This window comes from Schistocerca piceifrons, chromosome 5 (genome assembly GCF_021461385.2).
Source record: "Schistocerca piceifrons isolate TAMUIC-IGC-003096 chromosome 5, iqSchPice1.1, whole genome shotgun sequence".
Lineage (NCBI taxonomy): Eukaryota > Metazoa > Arthropoda > Insecta > Orthoptera > Acrididae > Schistocerca > Schistocerca piceifrons.
In genome coordinates this window covers 302,650,860-302,672,933 of record NC_060142.1, presented here as the reverse complement: position 1 = coordinate 302,672,933, position 22,074 = coordinate 302,650,860, and positions in this window count along the sequence as shown.

Sequence of the window (22,074 nt, the reverse complement as noted above, 5' to 3'; positions counted from 1 at the left end):
TATTCTGGTTCTTCACAAAAAATATAAATATGCTAGCTAGAAGCTCAGTGGTGTGAAATGCTGGCTGTAATACTTTCAAATGCGCATGAAATTGTTTTGGCTGACAAATGAAAACATTTACAAAAAATCCAACTTCTTTGAAAAACATTTGACCTGGACAGGGAGGCGGTACTGATTGTGGTGAATTACTAATACTGAGTTTTTTTAGCAAAATTGTATGCAAGTTAAGTTTTTCTTTCCAAAAACATCAGAAAATTAAAGTTATATAACTCACAGTTGGTTCACAAACAATGAGATTTAAACACCAAATATTATCTAACCTCACTAATCCAACATAAATGCAAATCATCAGATCACATATAGCTCTCGTCAACAAATCTTAGAAGCATTCCAAAAGTGAAATATCTAACTAGTCTTTTTATGAAATCAGTTTAGTATATTCCTGGGTTACAAATTATCAGCCAACTCATCTATACTGACGCGCTGGAAAAAACAAAAATAATAACTATTTAACATCTTTACCTTGCTTGCATGAAGACTTCTGCTTCCATGTTCAACAATATTGACATACCTACATTAATGTAACACTTGGTGGCTTCACACAGCGCACCACAAAAACTGCCTACTCCATCGCCTTTCCATACAACTGAGCGCCCAGCGCTCTCTTACTCCAACACTACAATCTGAAACCAGAAGCAGTATCTTTGGCTCTGCAGTCGTGCACACTCAGCAATAATTTCTTATATTCCGGTGCCACATACAAGTGTGCCCCAGTAGACTCCTTTCAAAACTATCAGTCAGTATCGACGTGAGGTACTTCTGAGGATGGGCACCGACGGTGTCTCCTTGGCCAGCTGCAGCGTCTGCGTACCTGTAACACGCCAGGATTGTCATATGAGTGGTCGATTGGTTATAAGATCGATAGCACGGTTTGTGAAGTTAGGTGTGTTCAGCTGGCAGTGAACACCAGTCAGTTTTGCTGCCATGCAGGGGTTCATTGATATTTTAATTGTTTGTGTATTTTATCTTCCCTTACACTGAGGTGACTAAAGTCATGGGACAGCGATATGCACATGCACTGATGGTGCTAGTACGGCGTACACAAGGTGTACAAGAGCTATGCATTGACGGAGCTGTCATCTGTACCCAGGTGATTCACGCGAAAATGTTTCCACGTGATTACGGTCGTACGGCGAGAATTAACAGACTGAACGCGGGATGTAGTTGGAACTAGACACGTGGGACATTACATTTCAGAAATCGTTAGGGAATTCTGTATTCCATGATGCATAGTGTCAAGAGCGTACCGAGAATGCCAAATTTCAGACATTAACGATCACCATGAACAACGCAGTGGCCGACGACCGTACCTTAGCGATCGAGAACAGTGGCGTTTGCATAGAGCTGTCAGTGCTAACAGACAAACAACAATGTGTGAAATAACCGTGTAAATCAATGTAGCACGCAAGAAGAGCGTAGCCATTAGGACAGTATGGCGAAATATGCCCTTAATGGACTGTGGCAGCAGACGACTGACGTGAATGCCTTTGGTAGCAGCACCTCTCCTGGGCTCTTGCCCATATCGGTTGGGCCGTAGACGACTGGAAAACCTTGGCCTGGTTAGATGAGCCTCGACTAGTGCGGCGCAGACCCCACGAAACAATGGGCCCAAGTTGTCAACAAGGCATTGTGCAACCTGGTGTTGGTTCTGTTATGGAGTGGGCAGCGTTTACGTGGAATACACGGGTGCCCTGGTCCGACTGAACCCATCATTGATTGAAAATGGTTGTTAAAGAGTTCTCGATGGTGGTAAGCCACAGTCATTCAATATTTTTAAAAGTGTAAACTACCTTTTGACTTTTTATTACTGTATTTGTCTTCTCAGGACACGTAAGCAATAGACAAAACTGCATAATAATATATTGGCAACGTCAAGAAAAGCACTACAAACGAAATAGTGATGAAATATCTGTTAAAGAACGCAATAACAGAACCTTTAGAATGCGAGGAACTACCTACATTAGGAACCAAAGAAGTCTTCGAGGCCTGAATTCCCTTTGGAGACCTAGAAATCACACAAAATTTAGATTTCTGGCCTGAGGACACATTAACACGCCGGTTTCGCTTCTTTCCATCCACAAGAAGAGGAACAAGAGAGGGTATGGAATCACAGTAAACAAAGCAGAAAACAAGAAAGGAACACGCTGACCCGGTGCCCAGAAGACTGTAAAAACACACACACCAGCGGGCAAGAATCTAATATAATCACAACAGACAACATAGAAGAAACTGCGGTCCCCTCCCGCCGTACGTTCGAGTCCTCCATCGGGCATGGGTGTGTGTGTTGTCCTTATCGTAAATCAGGTTAAGTTAGTTTAAGTAGTGAGTAAGTCTAGGGGCCAATGATGTCAGCAGTTTGGTCCCTTAGGAATTCACACACATTTGAGCATTTGAAACTACGGTCAAAAGCACCAGACTAACAAGGAGCAATAATAACGAAATCGTCGTAAGAACACTGAACGTACAAAAGCTGAAAACCATAGACAGAGAAGAAGAGCTCGAAAATGCACTAAAAGAAATAAAATTAGATATACTCGGACTATACGAAGTAAGGAAAACAGGGGAAGCCATCACATAGAAATCAAACGGCAATCTGCTGTACTGAAAGGGATGAACCCCAGGACAAAGAGGGATAGGCTTCATCATCAAAAGCGACTGAAAATCATCCATACAAGAAATAGTGGGAGAGTCAGAAAGAATAGCAGCTTCGAAACTTACCACACAAAGTCATCAAATAACAATCATACAAATATACGACCCAACAGAAACGAGTACCGACGAAGAATTAGAAGATTTCTATGAGAAACTTGAAGACACCTTAGAGAGATATCAATCACCAATAAACCTAACAACTGGAGATTTCAAAAGTAAAGTGGGTTCCCGCAGTAACAATGACGAAGACCCAGTCAGGCCACACGGCTTTGGAACAAGGAACAGGAGAACAGAAAGAATGGTACAATTTGCTCAAGAACCTAAACTAAAAATAACCAACACTTTCTTCAGGAAAAATCAAAACCTAAGATGGACTTGGCGCTCGCCAGATGACAAGACGAAAAACGAAATAGATTATATTCTAACAGACAAACAAAGCATAGAAAAGAACATCCAAGTAATCTCACAATTAAAATTTAACACAGACCATAGAATGGTGACGGGAAAAATAAAAATCCCAAAGAAACGAAGAAACGTAGGAAAAGCAAGCAAACCAGAAATAGAAAAACTGAACAGAGATAAATTTAAACAAGAACTACACAAGCAACTACAACAAGCAAATATCAATACAAAATAAAGCACTCAAGAAATGTATGACGCACTAGAAAAACACATATACTAAGCTCACAAGGACACAAGGAAAGACGAGCAAATGAAGAAAAGTCAAAGAAAATTAAGTCAGAGTACCATACAGCTAATCGATAACAGATCGATAATGTTAAAAACTAGAGATATTTCAGACGGGAATAAAGAAGAATACGCAACACTAGACAAAATAACGAAAAGGGAAATACGAAAAGATATCCGCGAGCACCGATCAGCAACAACGAGACAAATACTAGAAACAAACAAATCAATTAGAAAAGCGAGCGTGGGAAAAAGTGGATACTAGGAACGAAGAATCCTGCGGGAAAACATCTAAATTCAAGAGAGGATATAATCAAATCAGCAACGGAATTCTACAAAGAAATATTCGTAAGTTCTCCACCAAACAAAGCCACAGACCGCAATCCTATCGATCCAGACCCAAACACCACTGATGCCATACCAGCCATAATACACAGCGAGCTTAGAACAACCATCACTGAATTGAAAAACAGAAAGTCACATGGGCAAGACAACATTTACAAAGAGCTCTTAAAAGAAGCCCAAGATCTCCTAACGCAAATCATCACAGAAGGGTTCAACAAAATCATACAAACCGAAGACTTTCCCGATCAGTGGAAAACAAGAACGATTGTACTTTTGCACAAAAAGGTACGAAGATGACATGAACAATTATAGACCAATAAGCCTGATGTCCAACCTATTTAAACTGTTCACGAAAATACTAACAAGGCGATTAACAAAAACACTAGACGAGAACCAACCCTCAGAACAAGCAGGATTCCGCAAAGGATTTAGCACAATAGACCATATTCAAACCATTAATCAGATTATAGAAAAATCGGAAGATCGCGACCTCAAAGTATACCTTGCTTTTGTTGATAACAGCAAAGCATTCAATACCATCGAACACGCAAACATACTTCAAGCACTAAGAAATCTAGGAGTAGAAGCAAAATACATCCCGCCACTAAGAAACATTCAAAACCACAGCTTCGTTAAACCGAAAAGACAGGCCAACCTTTCTGCGTGGAAAGAGCAGCTAGACGAGGGTATCCCATCTCCCCAAAACTATTTACCTGCACACTAGAGGACATATTTAGCAGACTAAAATGGAATAAGAAAGACGGAATGTGCCTCAACGGCAAGAGACTAACAAATTTGAGGTTTGCTGACGACACAGTCCTCTTCGTCAAACCGGCAAGAGAAGTGCAATTAATGCTCCAGGAGCTTAACACACAAAGCAAGATTGCAAGACTCGCAATGAACAATCAAACGCAAGTGATGACAAATTGGTTAGAAACCCCAATATATCTTGAAGGAACGTAACTAATGTATGCATCACAATACACATACCTAGGCCAAATAATTTCCTTTAACAACAAAATGGTAAAAGAAATAAAACGAAGAGTTTCCTTAGCTTGGAAAGCTTTTTAGGCCTTAAAGTTCATATTGCTAGGCAGAACATTGAATAGGATGCTCAAAATGGAGGCACTCGAAAGCTGCGTTTTTCCAGTGTTATTATATGGCTGTCAGACATGGGCTCTCAAGGCGGAAGAGAGAAGCACTCTACAGGTATACCAAAGGAAAATGCAGAGGAAGATTCTTGGCGCCTCTCTGAAAGACAGAATATCGAACACCTCGATGCACAAGATGTCAGCAACAATAGACATAGCACAACAGGCTGCCAAGACCAAATGGAAATGGGACGACCACGCGGCGAGGCTGCAAGACGGCACAAGGTACCACATGGGACACTACATAGGCAAGAGACTCCCAGGAAGACCAAGACGAAAATGGTCGGACTTACTCAGGAAACAAGCTGGAAGACAGTGGGCCAGCATAGCCAGAAACAGAAAGGAGTGGAAAGCACTACAACTACAACTAAGTGATCAAGTGTAATTCAATGTGTAGTGTGCATTAAGTGCCATACCCTCTTACGCGGACTAGCTCACCGCGTGAGTCTTTAAAAGCAGCTATCCCTACTTGTAGGAGGCTTTTGCCCTCAGTGGGACATCACAGGTTATTTTCGTTCATTCATTCAATGACCATTGCCAGATGGAGGGAACTATTCTCGGATTCGTTTGGTGTCAAATGGAAAAATCGCGGAAAAACAAATCAGGATATCAGGACGAAATTAACATACCTGTATCCTTTTTACATGAACAATTTTCGTACCTTCACTATTCGTTTTAGTATCATATCAACACAAAATATTCTAAAGAACTTGGTAATGATATCATTTCAGTTAGTAAATTTTACAATTATGTTAAATGGCTCAAATGGCTCTGAGCACTATGGGACTCAACTGCTGAGGTCATAAGTCCCCTAGAACTTAGAAGTACTTAAACCTAACTAACCTAAGGACATTACGAACATCCATGCCCGAGGCAGGATTCGAACCTGCGACCGTAGCGGTCGCGCGATTCCAGACTGTAGCGCCTAGAACCGCTCGGCCGCCCCGGCCGGCAATTATGTTAAGCAAAGATATTTATTCAGGGAATAGATGTTGTAGGAAAGATACCTTCAACTTAGGTTTGAAAACCTATGATTTGTCGGTAACAGCCAACAGATCTTGCATGGTTCTATTAAAAGTGGTGCTGCAGCTTCATAATCACTTTTGGGAGCATTAGTTAAGGGTGTTCTCGCGATGTGAAGATCATTCCCCGTCTTGTTTTCACTGAATGAATGTTGCTGTTCCTTTTAAATAAATTTCTGCACTCGACCACAATTTTACAAGCGAGTAGAAATACTGTTTGTGTTTGTATTTCTTGGGTAGTTGAGAACTGGTCTACAAGAACTTAGTGTAGTAATAACGCAATTTTTCGATTGATTCTCTTTTGGGGGACAAATTTTTTTCTGGGGATTTAACAGTAATGGTACCTTAAACGTGTTTCAGTCAGCGACAGACCACATTCACTTGCATCCTATTTACTGAGGTGTGGTTTAGCACATGAGCTGTTCAAAAATATGTTACCGCGTTCATTTTATAGACTGTTTTAGGTTGTCGCAGGAGACCAAAGAGCCTTTTCAAGTTATTTTTACATTTTGCGTCAAAACATTAATTTCTTCACGTTAGCCTTCTGTTACTCAAGATTCCAATTCCATATAACATGTTTGGAGCTATCATTTAACTAGGTAGGTAGGAGAGGGTTCGCGAGGGCATAACCTGTTTTATCTGCTTCTATATTCCGCAAAGCCCCATGTGAAGTGTTGTGGAGAGCACATGTATTTTCCTCCATCACATTTTTTCGCTAATGGTACGTGAGATGGAATACTGTCTGTGCGCTTCTGCATGAGCCTGAATTTCTCCAATTTTATCATCATTAGCGAGGTGTATATTTGAGGAAATATTATGCTTCTTAATGTATTATGGAAGTTTATGAGAAGGGGCTATTCGCGAAGCATGTTCTATTTCTTGTAACGTATCCCATTGCATATTGTTAAGAACTTGTGCGTTACGGTCGCAGGTTCGAATCCTGCCTCGGGCATGGATGTGTGTGATGTCCTTAAGTTAGTTAGGTTTAAGTAGTTCTAAGTTCTAGGGGACTAACGACCTAAGCAGTTAAGTCCCATAGTGCTCAGAGCCATTTGAACCATTTGAAGAACTTGTGTGACGCTCTCACGCTGACAGAACAAACCCGCGACAAATCTTGCAGATCTGGTTTGAATCTTTCTATCTGTTAATACATCTTTCTAAGAGATCCAAACCCGTGAACAACACTGAAGAATCCGTGTCAAACGTTTTGTAAGCGATCGCTTTCGTGTATCTATTACACTTCCTTAGAATCTTCTCAATAAATCTGTCTGGCTTTGTGGTTCCCCACGATTAAATGTACGTGGTCATTCCACCTATAATCATTCTGGACAGAGCGTCCCAGGTAACTGAAGGTTGTGTGTGGTTCTAGTGACTGATGGCCAATAGGGTAGTCAGACGATATCAGGTTTTTTAGCCTTTTTGGGTGAAAACACTACATTTTGAAAGTTGTCTGGTGCTTCTCAGATACTATTGGACGAGTGCAACTGCAGCGCTCACTATAAAAATCAATATTTGATCATACAAGACGAGCGGTTGCAATACTCGTTCTTTCCTCGGACATCTTAGGGTAACTGATTGTTGAATTTGGCCACTGTACACGCCGCTGAATTTGAATCCGCGTCAGACGGCATGGAGGTCGAAGACCCCTAGAGGTCTCTGCACCATCGCGCCGTAAGCCGTGGCGGCGCGCGCCTCCTGGCCCGCATTTAGAGTGAGGGCGCCACAGTGGAACACGTGGTCCTAGCGGCCAATAGCGGCGCCCCCGATCATGTATTTAAGCGCCTGCCTCTCGATCAGCCAGCCCCGAGTCCTTTTGTATTCCCCTCCTCTGCCTTCCCCACTCCCTGGCACGTCTGATCAGCACCCCCACCCCTCTTATGGATCCTCAACTTCCATTGGCTCCTTTCCCCCCTCCCCCCTTCACTTTTCCGCTCCTTCCCCCCCTTTTTTTCCCGTCATCTGTCCAGTTTCCCCCCACCTGCTCTCGGCTGTGGTATGTCATATTTGTGCAGTGTTTAAGTGAGTGTTCAGTGTTGTGCGTCTTTCCACAGTGTTGCGAACAGATATCATGCTGTCGCTGGGTGTGCATTTTATATCTCTTGCGAACATAAACAAGACTGACGCCGTGTTTTTTAATTGTCTGTCTATTATTTTTCTGCTTCCTGTGTATTTTATTAGCATCATCAACCCTGTGTTTTATGTTTTAAGTTCCAGAATTTTCTGCCATTTTACCTTTAAGTCACCGATTTTATCGCCAACTGTTATTTTTTATTATCTTCATCTTTTTAAAACAAATTCTGTAGGCTGAAGAGCGGCGTAATAAGCTGCTGCCAGCCCGCCCCCTTCAGGGGGAATCGAAACTCAATAAAGGAAAAAAAGAAAAAGATCAGCCAGTCTAATCTTGCGTGCGTCTTTGGACTTATCGCCTTGCTTGCCTTAGACAGCGCCTTTACTTTCTTGTTTGTGTACGAGTGGACGTGGTTTTCTTGTGTTCTGTTGTTCGATCTTGTTGTTGTTAGTTACGTCCTTCGTTGGTCGTGTCCGTCCTCTCCTGCTGTGTCGTTGTTTGCGGGCCGCTCCCTGGGTCCCGCCGTGCTTTCCGTCACGTCAACCCCGCGACCGTTCCGGTCGCAGTCACAACACTGAGAACAACGGATCTGGTATACTGCAGATTATATTTGTTATTTGTGGGTCACCTGACCACTGAAAAGTCTTAGGACAGTGAGATATCTTGAAATCTAAATCAAGACTGAGACTAAGAGCTATTTATTTGCTCCAATGATTGAGATAAATCACAGTAAAATTAACAGAGAGTAGTGGTCTCTGAATCTCACACCGGATTAAAAATGGCTGACACTTAGGTGAGGTACGAGAAAGTGTGGAAGATTGCATAGAGAAAGTGCAACAAGATGTGCTCACTTGGACAGTTCCCAAACTCAAAGTTACTGATACAACAAAATGCCACAAATTATTACCAAAATAAACAACACAAGTTGCATGGCAAAGTCAGCAACCAAAAACGTGCTCAGAATGCAGATCGTGATGCTGCAATTTGCAACACTTACAATTCTATAAAGGAGCTGATGCGTGTCAGTCAGCAACAGACGGCGACCAGAAACGCTTCCTCTTGATAAAAGCCTGGGCACGTATGCCCAGAAAATACACTGATCAGCCAGGGGGTTACGAGCCTCCGAACTACTGCAGATATAAACCTGTCCAGGCTATAACAGCGTCGCAATAGAATGCACGGTATCTGAGTTTGACCGAGGGCAGTTTATGATGTCCTGGAGGCTAGGCACTAGGATTTCTGAAACTGGACAACTTGTGGGGGTCTGAGGATTGGCGAATCCAAGGTGAAACCACGTCCACACGTCGTGGGCTTGGACGGCCAACCCTTATTGCAGATGTTGGACGTCGTAGGCTGAGAATACTGGTAAAATAGGACAGGCGGCGAACTGTGACGGAACTAACATCAGACTTTAATGCTGGGCAGAGTACAAGTGTGTCCGAACATACAGTGCACCGAACACTCCTAACGATGGGCCTCCGCAGCTGACGACCCATGCTTGTGCCAATGTTCCCACGACATTGGCAACTGGGGCTGAAATGTGCGCCTGACTATCGGTACTGGTCATTGGCGCAGTGGCTGAGCGTTGCATGGTCTGTTGAATACCGATATCTCCTTCATCACGTCGTTGGAATGGCGTAAGTTTGTCGTCTTCCAGGAGGACAGATCCCTGACACCTGTACTTTGGGACAGAGACAAGCTGGCGGGCGCTCCATTATGCTCTGGGGAACATTCACGTGGGGACAGTGGATCTCGTGCGAGGCACCATAATGACGGCCATGGAGAAACTGTACACTGGTTGCAGATCAAGTACACCCCGTCATAACGGTCGTGCTTCCTGACGGTAGTGGCATATCACGAGGCCAGGAGTAAGATGGAGTGGTTCGAGGAACAGCGGCGAGATCCAGTTGATGTGCTGGCCCCAACCCGATCGAATACATCTGGGATGTGGTTGAACATGGCGTCAGGGATCGCCGCCGTCCCAGGAATTTACGTAAATTAGGTGGCTTGCGTGTGTGCAGATGTGGTGCCACCTCTCTCCAACGACCTATCAAGGCCTCATCGCTTCCATACCACGACGCGTCGCCGCTGTTATCCGCGCCAAAGGTGGTCATACCCACTATTAGGTAGGTGGTCATAATATTCTTGCTGATCAGTGTATGTAATGATTAACCTGCAGGTAATCACAACTGCCAAGACATACCAGCATTTATCTAGATCTACGTGATTACTATGCTATTCACAATAGAGTGCCTGGCAGAGGGTTCAATGACCCACCTTCAAACTGTCTCCAATCTCGAACGGCACTCGGGAAAAGCGAACACTAAAATTTTTCTGTGTGAGCCCTGATTTATTTTATCGTGATGATCATTTATCCCTATGTAAGTGGATGCCAACAGAATGTTTTCGCAAACCGGACGAGAAAACTGGTGGTTGAATTTCATGAGAAAACCCCGTCGCAACGGAAAACGCCTTTGTTTTAATGATTGCCACTCCAATTCACGTATCATGTCTGTGGCACTATCTGCCCTATTTCGCCATAATACAAAACGAGCTGCCCTTCTTTGAACTTTTTCGATGTCATCCCTCAGTCCCACCTGATGCGGATCCCACACCGCACAGCAATACTTCAGAATATGGCGGACAAGCGTGGTGTAAGCAGTCTCTGTAGTAGACCTGTTGCACCTTCTAAGTGTTCTGCCAATGAATCGCAGTCTTTGGTTTGCTCTACCCACAATATTATCTATGTGATCGTTCCAATGTAGGTTATTTGTAATTGTAATCCCTAAGTATTTAGTTGAATTTACAGCCCTCAGATTTGTGTGACTTATCGCGTAATCGAAATTAAGCTGATTTCTTTTAGTACTCATGTGAATAACTTCACACTTTTCATTATTAAGGGTCAATTGCCACTTTTCGCACCATACAGATATCGTATCTAAATCATTTTGCAATTCTTTTTGGTCATCTGATGGCTTTACAAGACGGTAAATGACAGCATCATCTGCAAACAATCTAAGAAGGCTACTCAGATTGTCTCCTATGTCGTTAATATAGATCAGGAACAATAGAACGCCTATAACACTTCCTTGAGGAACGGCGGATATTACTTCTGTTTTACTCGATGACTTTCCGTCTATTACTACGAACTGTGACCTTTCTGACAGGAAATCACGAATCCAGTCGCACAACTGAGGCGATATTCCATAGGCACGCAGTTTGGTTAGAAGACGCTTGTGAGGAAGGTTGTCGAAAGCCTTCTGGAAATCTAAAAATATGGAATCAATTTGACATCCCCTGTCGATAGTACGCATTACTTCACGAGTATAAAGAGCTAGTTATGTTAACACAAGAACGATATTTTCTGAATCCGTGCAGACTATGTGTCAATAAATCGCTTTCTTCGAGGTAATTCATAATGTTCGAGCACAGTAGGGGAACTCGGGGCGGAGCGGGAGACTAAATGTTCAACAATTTGTATAAAATAAAGGAACACAAGGAACCACTTCTTAAAGTGATAAAGAAACACCTTGTGGTGTAACCTAATATACCTTATTTTAAAATCACTTAAAACAATACATTTTGCATTTTTTAAAATTTTTCAAAGAAAGTCTTGCATATTTCCTGTTCCGCCCCTCCCACGGGGCAGAATGGGATAAGGTTATTTTTTGTTAAATTATTGCATAAACGTTGAATTTGAATTACGAATATCGTATTAAACTACGACAAAATGTTGTATAAAAGGCAATTCAGACTAAGGAATCTGTAATTTAAACAATTAAAAAGTCATTCTTCAAAATAAGAAAATATTTTAATGTCATTCTGAAAAATGTACAATGCGTAATAACCACCAAACCACTAACTACTACTCCTTTCGACAATAGTCACAAATCAGTATTTCCTCATCATCTTCACTGTCTATGGCAGCACAAGAACTGTGTGCCCACATGCAACACCTCTGGCATGCGACCCGGCCTCATTAGAAATGGAGTAGAACTCTCCACGCTAGAGACACTCACCATCCTCTATCTCTGATTCTCTCTTCTCCATCATCTTCTTCCTTTTATTTTTCTTAAGGTCTTTGATGTCCCCTGTTTTGGCTTTTTGGGTGTAGAGTTTGATATTTTTGCCTTAAGTTGCATTGCACCTGACGTCTCTGTCCTGACATTGTTCATATTTGTGCACCCTCCTCCTTTCTGTAGGCCTACTTTACGTGCGACAGCATTCTGCAGTTCCTTCTTACAAGGAGAATCTGTTAACACGACGGTTTTTCCTTTTCGTCTTGTAGTCCGCCGAGTATTTTGACAGATTAGTGAGATTGGAATGATAGCCTCGGGCGATATCTGGAAAGCTGAGTTGTTCGGCGAACGTAACTGGCGGGGAGAGTCTGGCATCCATGAACATCCAGGCTGGGGGTCAATGATTGAGCCTTGGTCAGTCTTAGTCGTAGGCCTATTAGTGGCAGGTTCAGTAGACACTAGAGAGCCTGTAATCAATGTGTTAGATTGTCCATCTGCAAAGTTTGTAGTCGGACTTTCGCAGTTTTCGAACTGAATATGTGTTGGCGCTGATGGGAGGTAATCTGCGTCTGAAACCACATTCAGGTCAGACGGCCATATTACAGTTCTCTTAAAGCCATTTGTAGCCGTCGGCATCGTTGCAGCACGTAAAAACGCGGCCCCAAATAGCGATGATATTTGGAAAAAAACTGACAACTTTTCCTGGATAGCTCTGTATTCCTGGATGGATCCTTAGCCATTTTTTAATGTCTTCACTGTAATAACAACTGAGGGGCTTGAAAAACGTTACGTCCAGGGGTTGTAATTTATGTGGCAGTAAACAAAGGAGGACTACACCATTGTCTCTAGCCATACCAAGCAGCTACAGGTTTTTAGTGTGAGTTGAATGTCCATCAACAATTAGAAGCACAGGTGATTCTTTCGTGGCCTGAGAAAATCCCACGAACTTCCTAAAGCATACTAGAAATAATTCGCTAGTGATCCACCCAGAGGGGTGAACTTCAGACCAGCCTCCTAGAGGCAATCCAAGCTCAAATTCTTGTTTCTTCTTCTTCCTTGGAAAGATAAGCATGAGCGGCATGTATAACCCAGATGCAGACATGCAGATGACTGCTGTAATGGTTTCTCCACGTTCTGAAGATGTTACTGCTCCTACTTGCCTTTTTCCCTTAAGTGCTATTATTTTCGACTGACCTTTAGGATTAACTGTCAAGCCACTTTCATCACTGCTGAATATTTTGTCAGCAGTCAGCTTGTACTTATCAATAACATTATTGAGAAGAGAGTTGAACTGTGAAACTGCTACTTTGTTGGATCCCATTGCTCGAGCACCAGCCTCGTAATAAATCCTTTAACACAGTCTTGTCCATCTAGACAAGTTTGTTTGTCAAATCTGTGTGGTAAGCCATATCTTTCGGCTAATTGAAAGGCTAGTGATCTGAGATATTTCATTGTTAGACCAAAACGTCTGCTTTCCATTGACTTGAGATATGTTACCAGCTCATGTTCTTGTTCTGCAGTGAACACCTTTTTAAATTTCCCATCTGATTTGTCAATTATGTAGTCAGGATTATTCGTAGCTTTACGCACATATCTTTCCAATGTTGATTTCGGTACGTTGAACTGCTTAGATGCTTTTAAAACTCCCATTTGGGAAGATGAAACGGCTGAAACTGCCATTTCCATCGCCTTTCCGTCCCATTGCTGTCTATTAGTCTTTTTCATGTACATTCGCACCAGCTGGAACAGCAAGGGGGAAAGAAACGAGACTATAGTTTGCGTTCTACTTCGATCAAAATATGACGGGGCAGAACGGGACACTATCCCATTCTGCCCCGTCCCGTTCCGCCCCAAGAGCACTTTGGAGGTCAACAACTTTTATGGAGTGTAATAACTGACGTATTTAAACGCATTAAATAACTAAAGTATAACAAATGCCATGCACTTTAAGGGAATGTGTCATTTTAGGGTATACAATTAACAATTAATAGCTTACCTGGCGTTGAAATTCATCAAACGTTAGAACAACGCAAGCGGTAACGTGACGGACAACAATTCACTTAGATCTCGCACTTCAGACTAAATCAGAATGGCTGCCCTCACTTCCCTTCCATTCGGAGAAATAGTTACATGCCCATACAACAGGTTGCAGCACTGTCCAGTCTAGAAAAGAGCAATTTCCCATTGTGCTCCGCTATCCCTTTCTGCCCCGAGTTCCCCTATATGTTCCAAAACCCTGCTGCAAATCGACGTTAGTGATATGGGCCTGTAATTCAGTTGATTACTCCTACTTGCCTTTTTGGGTATTGCTGTGACTTGAGCAACTTTCCAGTCTTTAGGTGCAGATCTTCCTGTGAGCGAGCGGTTGAATATAATTGCTAAATATGGAGCTATTTTATCAGCATACTCTGAAAGGAACCTGACTGGTATTCAATCTTGACCGGAGGCCTTGCCTTTTTTAAGTGATTGTCAATGTCTTTAATATATTTTTCGTAAATAATTGGATGCTTTTGACACGAAAATACTGAAGAATTGACACTATCTTTACGTAGTTTTGATAAATTATCAGATACTTTTGAAAATGGTGAAATATTTAGATCGTGTGGTTTCCTTTGAACATGGAACCTCATGTAACATCAGAACGTCAGAGGGGTTGCATAGCACAACTGTGCTACTTCCATCGTCTTAGATTTTTTAAATATTTTAAAATTTTTCAAAATATTTTCTTCCACTCTGCCTTTAAATTGCTTGATTTTCCACCAGCGCGATCTTACATTTTTAAATTTTGCATCAAGACGACCATGCAGTTTTCAATTTCGGACCACCACCATCTTGGACTGACTAGCAACACCAATGTCGGCGTTGCTACGTTACTGTATTTGTTCTTACCTTACTGTTCGCTACATTCAGAGGGGCTATACCAACTGCCAAAATATTTACCTGTGCTGTTCTTGTTTCCTGACAATAGATCAGCATTCAAACGTAATCAATTTGGAGATACTAATGCAAAATTAAATAAAAAATGAAAACGCGCGGAAGGCGTGTGACGTGACCAAAACCATCTTCCAAAATGAAATGTAACCTTATAATCTCTCAACCACCGAAAACATCTGGGTGCCGAGAGAGTGGCTCGCCGCCACTCGCCAGTGACTACGATTAATGAACTCTGGCGTAGAGCAGAGGCAGTACAGAATGATGTACTCATATATGCCGTCCAAGCTTGATCAGGCTCGATGTGCAGGAGGATTGGAGCCGTCGTTGCTGGAATAGATCGGAGCACTGAGCACTAAATTTCGCACACTACATATACACTGAAGCGCCAAAGAAACTGGTATAGGCTTGCGTATTCAAATACAGAGATACGTAAATAGGCTGTGTTCGGCAACACCTATATAAGACTACAAGTGTCTGGCGCAGTTGCTAGATCCGTTACTGCTGCTACAATGGTAAGTCATCAACATATAAGTGAGTTTAAACGTGGTGTTATAATTGGCGCAAGAGCGGTGGTACACACCATCTCCGAGGTAGCGGTGACGTGGGGATTTTCCCGTACGACCATTTCACGATGATACCGTGAATATCAGGAATCCGGTAAAACATCAAATCTCCGACATCTCTGGGGCCGGGAAAAGATCCTGCAAGAACGGGACCAACGACGACTGAAGAGAATCGTCCAACGTGAAAGAAATGGAACCCTTCCACAAACTGCTGCAGATTACAGTGCTGGTCCATCAACACACAAATGTCAGCGTGCGAACCATTCAACGAAACATCATCGATATGTAACCTTGATGACTGCACGACTCAAAGCTTATCGCCTCGCTTGGGCCCGTCAACACTGACATTGGACCATTGATGACTGGAAACATGTTACCTGGTCGACCGAGTCTCGTTTCAAATTGTATCGTGCCGATGGGCATGTACGGGTATGGAGACAACCTCATGAATCCATGGAGCCTACATGTCAGCAGGGGACTGTTCAAGCTGGTGGAGACTTTATAATGGTGTGTGGCATGTGCATTTGGTGTGATATGGGACCTCTGATACGTCTAGATACGACTCTAACAGGTTACACATACGAAGCATCCTGTCTGATCACCTGCGTCCTTTCATGTACACTGTGCATTCCGACGGACTTGGGCAATTCCAGCAGGACAAAGTGACACCCCACAGGTCCATAATTGCTACAGATTGGCTCCAGGAACACTCTTCTGAGCTTAAACACCTCCGCTGGCACCAAACTTCACAGACATGAGCATTATTGAGCGTATCTGGGATAGCTTGCAACGTGCCGTGCAGAAGAGATCTCCACCCGCTCGTACTCATATGGTCAGCCCTGCAGTATTCATGGTGTTAATTCCCTCCAGCACTACTCCAGACATTTGTCGAGTCCATGCCACGTGCCGGCCGGAGTAGCCGAGCGGTTCTAGGCGCTACGGTCTGGAACCGCGCGACCGCTACAGTCGCAGTTTCGAATCCTGTCTCGGGCATGGATGTGTGTGATGTCCTTTGGTTAGTTAGGTTTAAGTAGTTCTAAGTTCTAGGGACTGATGACCTCAGCTGTTAAGTCCCATAGCGCTCAGAGCCACTTGAACCAACCATTTTTGAATCATGCCACGTCGTGTTGTGGTACTTCTGCGTGCTCGCTGGGGCCCTACATGATATTAGGCAGGTGTACCAGTTTCTTTTGCTCTTCAGTGTAGGAAAGTCACCTACAAATTTACTCATGTGCTCTTTCTGGTACACTGTATACATAAAACAAATATAATGACGTTATTTGTTATTCTTCCTGGTATTGCAGTTGTAATGGCCAGTAGTGTAGAAGTAAAAGATCACCTCTCATTAGGGATCCATAATAATCGGTAAAAAAGGAATCCTTATAGGATGGGTTTGTTGTCCCTCTTTCTGTCCGTCTGTCTGTCTGTCCGACTATTAAAAATTTTCTTTGTCTGGAACGGGAAGATGTATAAGTTGAAATTTATGCTACTTACTAAGTATCCGTGTAAAAAAAGTCAGTGCAATCAAAAGATTCGGCCATTTATATATTTTGACAATTGGAAATGCACTCATCATATAGGGTACTTCCCGTTGGCCTAGAATCACGAAATATGACAAAAAGCAAGGTTTCACTGTAAAAATGACGAAAAAAGTACGAAAATTGTGAATTTGTAATTGTATCACACGAGAAAAATCTCTTTCATTTAATAATGTCTGCCCGTCTGTCTGTCAAGACCCGTTTTTCTTAGGATCGGATTGACTATCAAGTTTAGATTTATGCCACATACGCTCCCTTTCGGGTGTGGAACGTTTAAGCTTCTACGTGAATGCAGTCGAAAGACACGACAATTTATGTTACATATTTCGGTATCTCGCCGCTATCGATATCGATAATCGACAAAATTTTTCGGAATTCTCGGATCCCGGTATCGATTAACGGTATAAATACGTAATTAAGTTTGTATGGCGCCCTTGGCGCGTGAGTAGTCCTCTGAGTTAACCGAATTTTATTACTCTCGTATTGCGTGAATCACAAAAGAGGAGCGACTGTCAAATACGTCCTTCCACTAGTGAAGTTTATTTTCAGTCGTTGGTGTCCCCTTTTTCTCAACAGCAGAAAGGGATTGAAACGTTCTTCTACTAGGGAATAGGGAAACAATAGGAAGGACTGGACCCCTTTTGTTATCACTCGTTTTACTTAACAATCGTATCAACAATTTCCTTTAAAACAATAATATCTTAATCTTGATTAGTTTAGGTAATAAGAATAGTAAGGCACAAGAATTTAGTGAATCTGCTACCAATCTCTTTTTATGAAACAAAGCCTACCTCATATATAAGAAAATTTTAAAACCAGTGGCAATTATGCGCCTGACGGCTTAAATTAAGACACACAATAGTTCTGACTATTCTTCGGCCACTGAGAACTGATGTTCTCAAAAAAATTTATCTAAGTAACAACCTACCAGAGATGCTCCCAATAAGTAGCAGGATGAAGTTAATACAAGGCACTTGTTTCACACTCGAGAGTCAACCAATATCACTAAGGCTTACTAATTTTTGAAACTTAGGCTCCAAGGCCCAGTAACACAATTACTCAGCGCAAAGTCTTACTAAGAACAGCACAGCAAATTCACAATTGTGTGTTGATATTGAGACAAGGTTTAATAAATGTAATAAATACCCACGTAAACATAATTAGCGCCAAAATTAATTAGCGCGGAGTGACGCCATGTCGTTCGAAGGCAGAACGAAAACTTAACTGGGAGAAGCCAAGACGGAAGGCGGCAGTTCGTACAATGCCCACTTCTCGAGCTTCGACCCGCAGTCACCTCCCACTACCCAGGATTTCACAGCCCCGAGTACGCATAGGTGGAAAGCTAGCGCTTACTCCAAAACACCAGCCAGCCAGCTGTAACATTTATCAAGCGCACAGAACAGGTCCGCAGGGACAATGTAAACAACCACCAAAACATATTAAATAACAGGTTAAATTATTCACTAATGAAACGCCACACTGCCTTTGCCCCACTACGAATGAACCACACAGGCAACGTACAACCAATAGCGCAAATCTTATCAATAACCTTAAGGAGAATTGCCTGGTATTAAGACATTAAAAAAATCTTACAATTACTAGCAAGGCCAGCGGGCGGTCCAATCCCACTCACAATTAAATTGCGTGAACTCTTATGTCCCACTATTCAGTGAAAACCGTAACGATTTCTGAAAATTTCATTATAAGCCTTACTGCGGCTCTCTACGCTAAGGCTACCAAACACTCTAATGCAGTATATTTGATAAACAGATTACGGCCTTGCAGCTGATTACGTGTTACATCAAACAACAATTTCCCGCGAGGTGGAAGAGGCACGCTCGTGCAGTATATTAACATTTAACACCTGTCTGAAACACCATGAACTCTTCATAGGCACACTTCCATGGTAACACCCATGCGCTTACAGATACGAGAAGTGAGGTGGCAGCTCTCAACACCTTCACACACATGCCCTAAGTACAATCTCACTTAACCTTTCGCTGGAAGTCCGATATGGCTTGCGTCGGGTACAGCAGGCGGCAATAAGGCAGCGGACGACCGTAGACAGCCGTGTCCGGAACCAGCAGCACGCAGCCCAAAGCAGCAACAAGCCTCCTCACAGACGACGGGAAAGACTCCCCTCCAAGCTGCCCCATACACGTGGTCGGTTCCCTCTCCACTACAAGAGCACTCTGGCATCAGGTAGCATCGAACGCCAACTGCTCACGTCCTTGGCGAGAGCCTCCGGTTAACTCCACCGGCAAAGATGAGGCAGCCAAGACTCAGTACGCACCACAGGCAAAGATAAGATCGCGAAGGCGAGGTACTTGGAAATAGGCAGGCGCGCCAGCAAAATGCCACGGCTCAGGATGTCAGATGCCACGAACTTAAAATAAGGTCCTTAATCGATTTGTGAACAAATAACAAATAACGTAAAACAAGAACTGGAACAGAAAGATTCCTATAGAAGTAGAAAGACATGTTTAGGACATCACAAATGACACGAGCAGATGTAAATGCCGAAGTGACACGAAGTGATTGTGTTTCTAGTGACAATCTCAAGCGTCACGTTACGGTCATTCGTGTCCACAATGGATGGAGGTGATCCACAAAGAAACATTGCTCATGATGGTACTCCGTCGAGGAACAACGCAGAACACGAGATGTACAGTCGTGGTCAAAACGAGTGAGACCTCTCGCCTTTTCGTTATGCTGATCCGCACAGCTTTAAAGTCTGCAACGCAGCATAACAGGCAAGGCGACGAAGTGCTACCAACATACTACGCGCAGGCGTGAAATTGAAAAACTATTCGAACTTTGTCAGACTGTTTTCAGTCATGTGTAAGACTATATTAATGCTGATTAGTGTGTTAAGCACAACACGTAAATATAAGATATAAATGAAAGAAGGAACGCTAGTTAGTATGATCTGAACTAATAAAAATTAATTTCAACGTATCGAGATAACGTGTTTTAGTAAGACAAAGTACCCCAGATTGTTACGAATTAGTAAAATATTATGCGCATTCGGCAGCGAAACGGTCTGTGTCAACGTTCAGACCAGTCAAACTGGATTACCGTTGCTGACCTACCATGAGAGTGTGCAAATTTAGCAATGCGTGAAGATTCATAACGAAATTTAGCTAAAAATCATTCAGTGACACACTTAAGTCAAGTCAGTTATTGACTGTAGCGGAAAAAGTAGGCAGTAACAAGTACGAAATTCTACAAGAGTTTCATATTGATACCCACAGGGCGCCGGTACAGAATAAAGGCAGCAATAAAACGTATTGGGGGCGCGAGAATTTCTTAAAATTGCTTTACTGGTAAGTCTATCTGCCTCCATCTAGATTAGAACCGAAAACAAACCAGACCTCCCTTGCAGAAGCAAACACCTTTCTCTACGCTAGCAGGCAACCCAGGCAGACATCCCTCTATTATTACCCCAGACTTGAGTAAACCGGCAATTTCGCAATGAGAATGGCAAAATGATCTGCAGTTTCTGTTGCATAGAGCTTTCTGGACTCAAAAACATTAATTTCCTACCTTTATGTCACCGCTTATGTGACAATCATTCGGGATGTCTATCGAAATAACAAAATATTGTTATTAGCGTGTCAATTTAGTATGATAATTCTGCACCACCTCAGGAAATAAACGGTGACATAGCTGCCAAACGTATTCTACAATGTTTCAAATTCTCCATTAGACTTGCCGCAGCCAGAAAACGTTCATTAGGCGAAGTGTTTCTTAAGCTAGCTAGCAATGGGAATGATCGCACTTCTAAAACGCGGTGGCGTTAATACTGCGATCTGAATTACCAAGTGTATAGGCAAATGGATTTTTTTGCATTCCTGTAAAGGTGATTTGGATCGAAAGCGTAGCTACAATTAGTATGCTGATGTATCGACTGCAACTAGAACATTTCGAATAAAGAGTAGGGGGAAATATTTATGCGGCCCTCATCTTCAGTAACGTAGCTATTTAAGTTGTTAGGATTTCGTCACCTAAATCGGTAAAAATGGAACCCTACTAGTCTCACTTTCTTGACCGCCTATCTGTCTACCCAACCGTTAAAACCCTTTTATCTCGAGTACGGGCAGACATAATAAGCGGTAAAGTTTCGCACTTCCTGCGGTATACGGTCCCTTGGTGGTGTAAAAAAGTGAGCTTCTATGTCACGCAGTCTAAAGATGCGGCTTTTTATGTAAAGAAAATTTACGCGAAAGGTCAAAAAATGGCTCTAAGAACTATGCGACCAAATTGCTTAGGTCATCAGTCCCCTAGACCTAGGACTACTTAAACCTACCATACCTAAGGACATCACACACATCTATGCTCGAGGTAGGGTTCCAAAATGCGACTGAAGCAGCCGCGAGGTTTGTGACTGAAGCGCCTAGAACCTCTCGATCACCGCACCCGGCGAAACCCTTTTCACCTCATGTATAATGATAATATATACTGTCTAGTGAGGATAAATTGTATTCACCAGCAACTCAGATCGTTTGATCACGGAACTTTTACGAAGCTACATTCAAATTTTGTTCGAAGTCGTCTGCAATATCCAGTTATAAACACCCTAGGAAGGTCGTATGCGATATCCACTTCTGAAGACGCTTGCAGATACTGCAGTACCATAACAAGTAGTTAAGAATTTATTGTTATGGGTCCATGCGTGACACTTTATTTCAGTATCAATTTAACGCACCTAGGTGTACGTCTATGAACAAAAAATAAATAAACAGCAAACAACTTCGATGTTCAAATCAAATGTAATTCACATGTCGTAATTACAACAATAATTTAGTTGTTACACCTACATGACTACATCTACAGGATTTCTTTGCAATCAAGACTTACGTGCCTGGCAGAGGGTTCATCGAACCACCTCCGGGCTATTTCTCTACCGTCCCACTCTTTAACAGCGTGCGGGAAAAGGGACCACTTAAATCTTTTCTTACGAGCCCTGAATTACATTATTACTATGGTCTTTTCTTCCTGTGTAAGTTCCCGAGGAAATGATGTTTTGGCATTC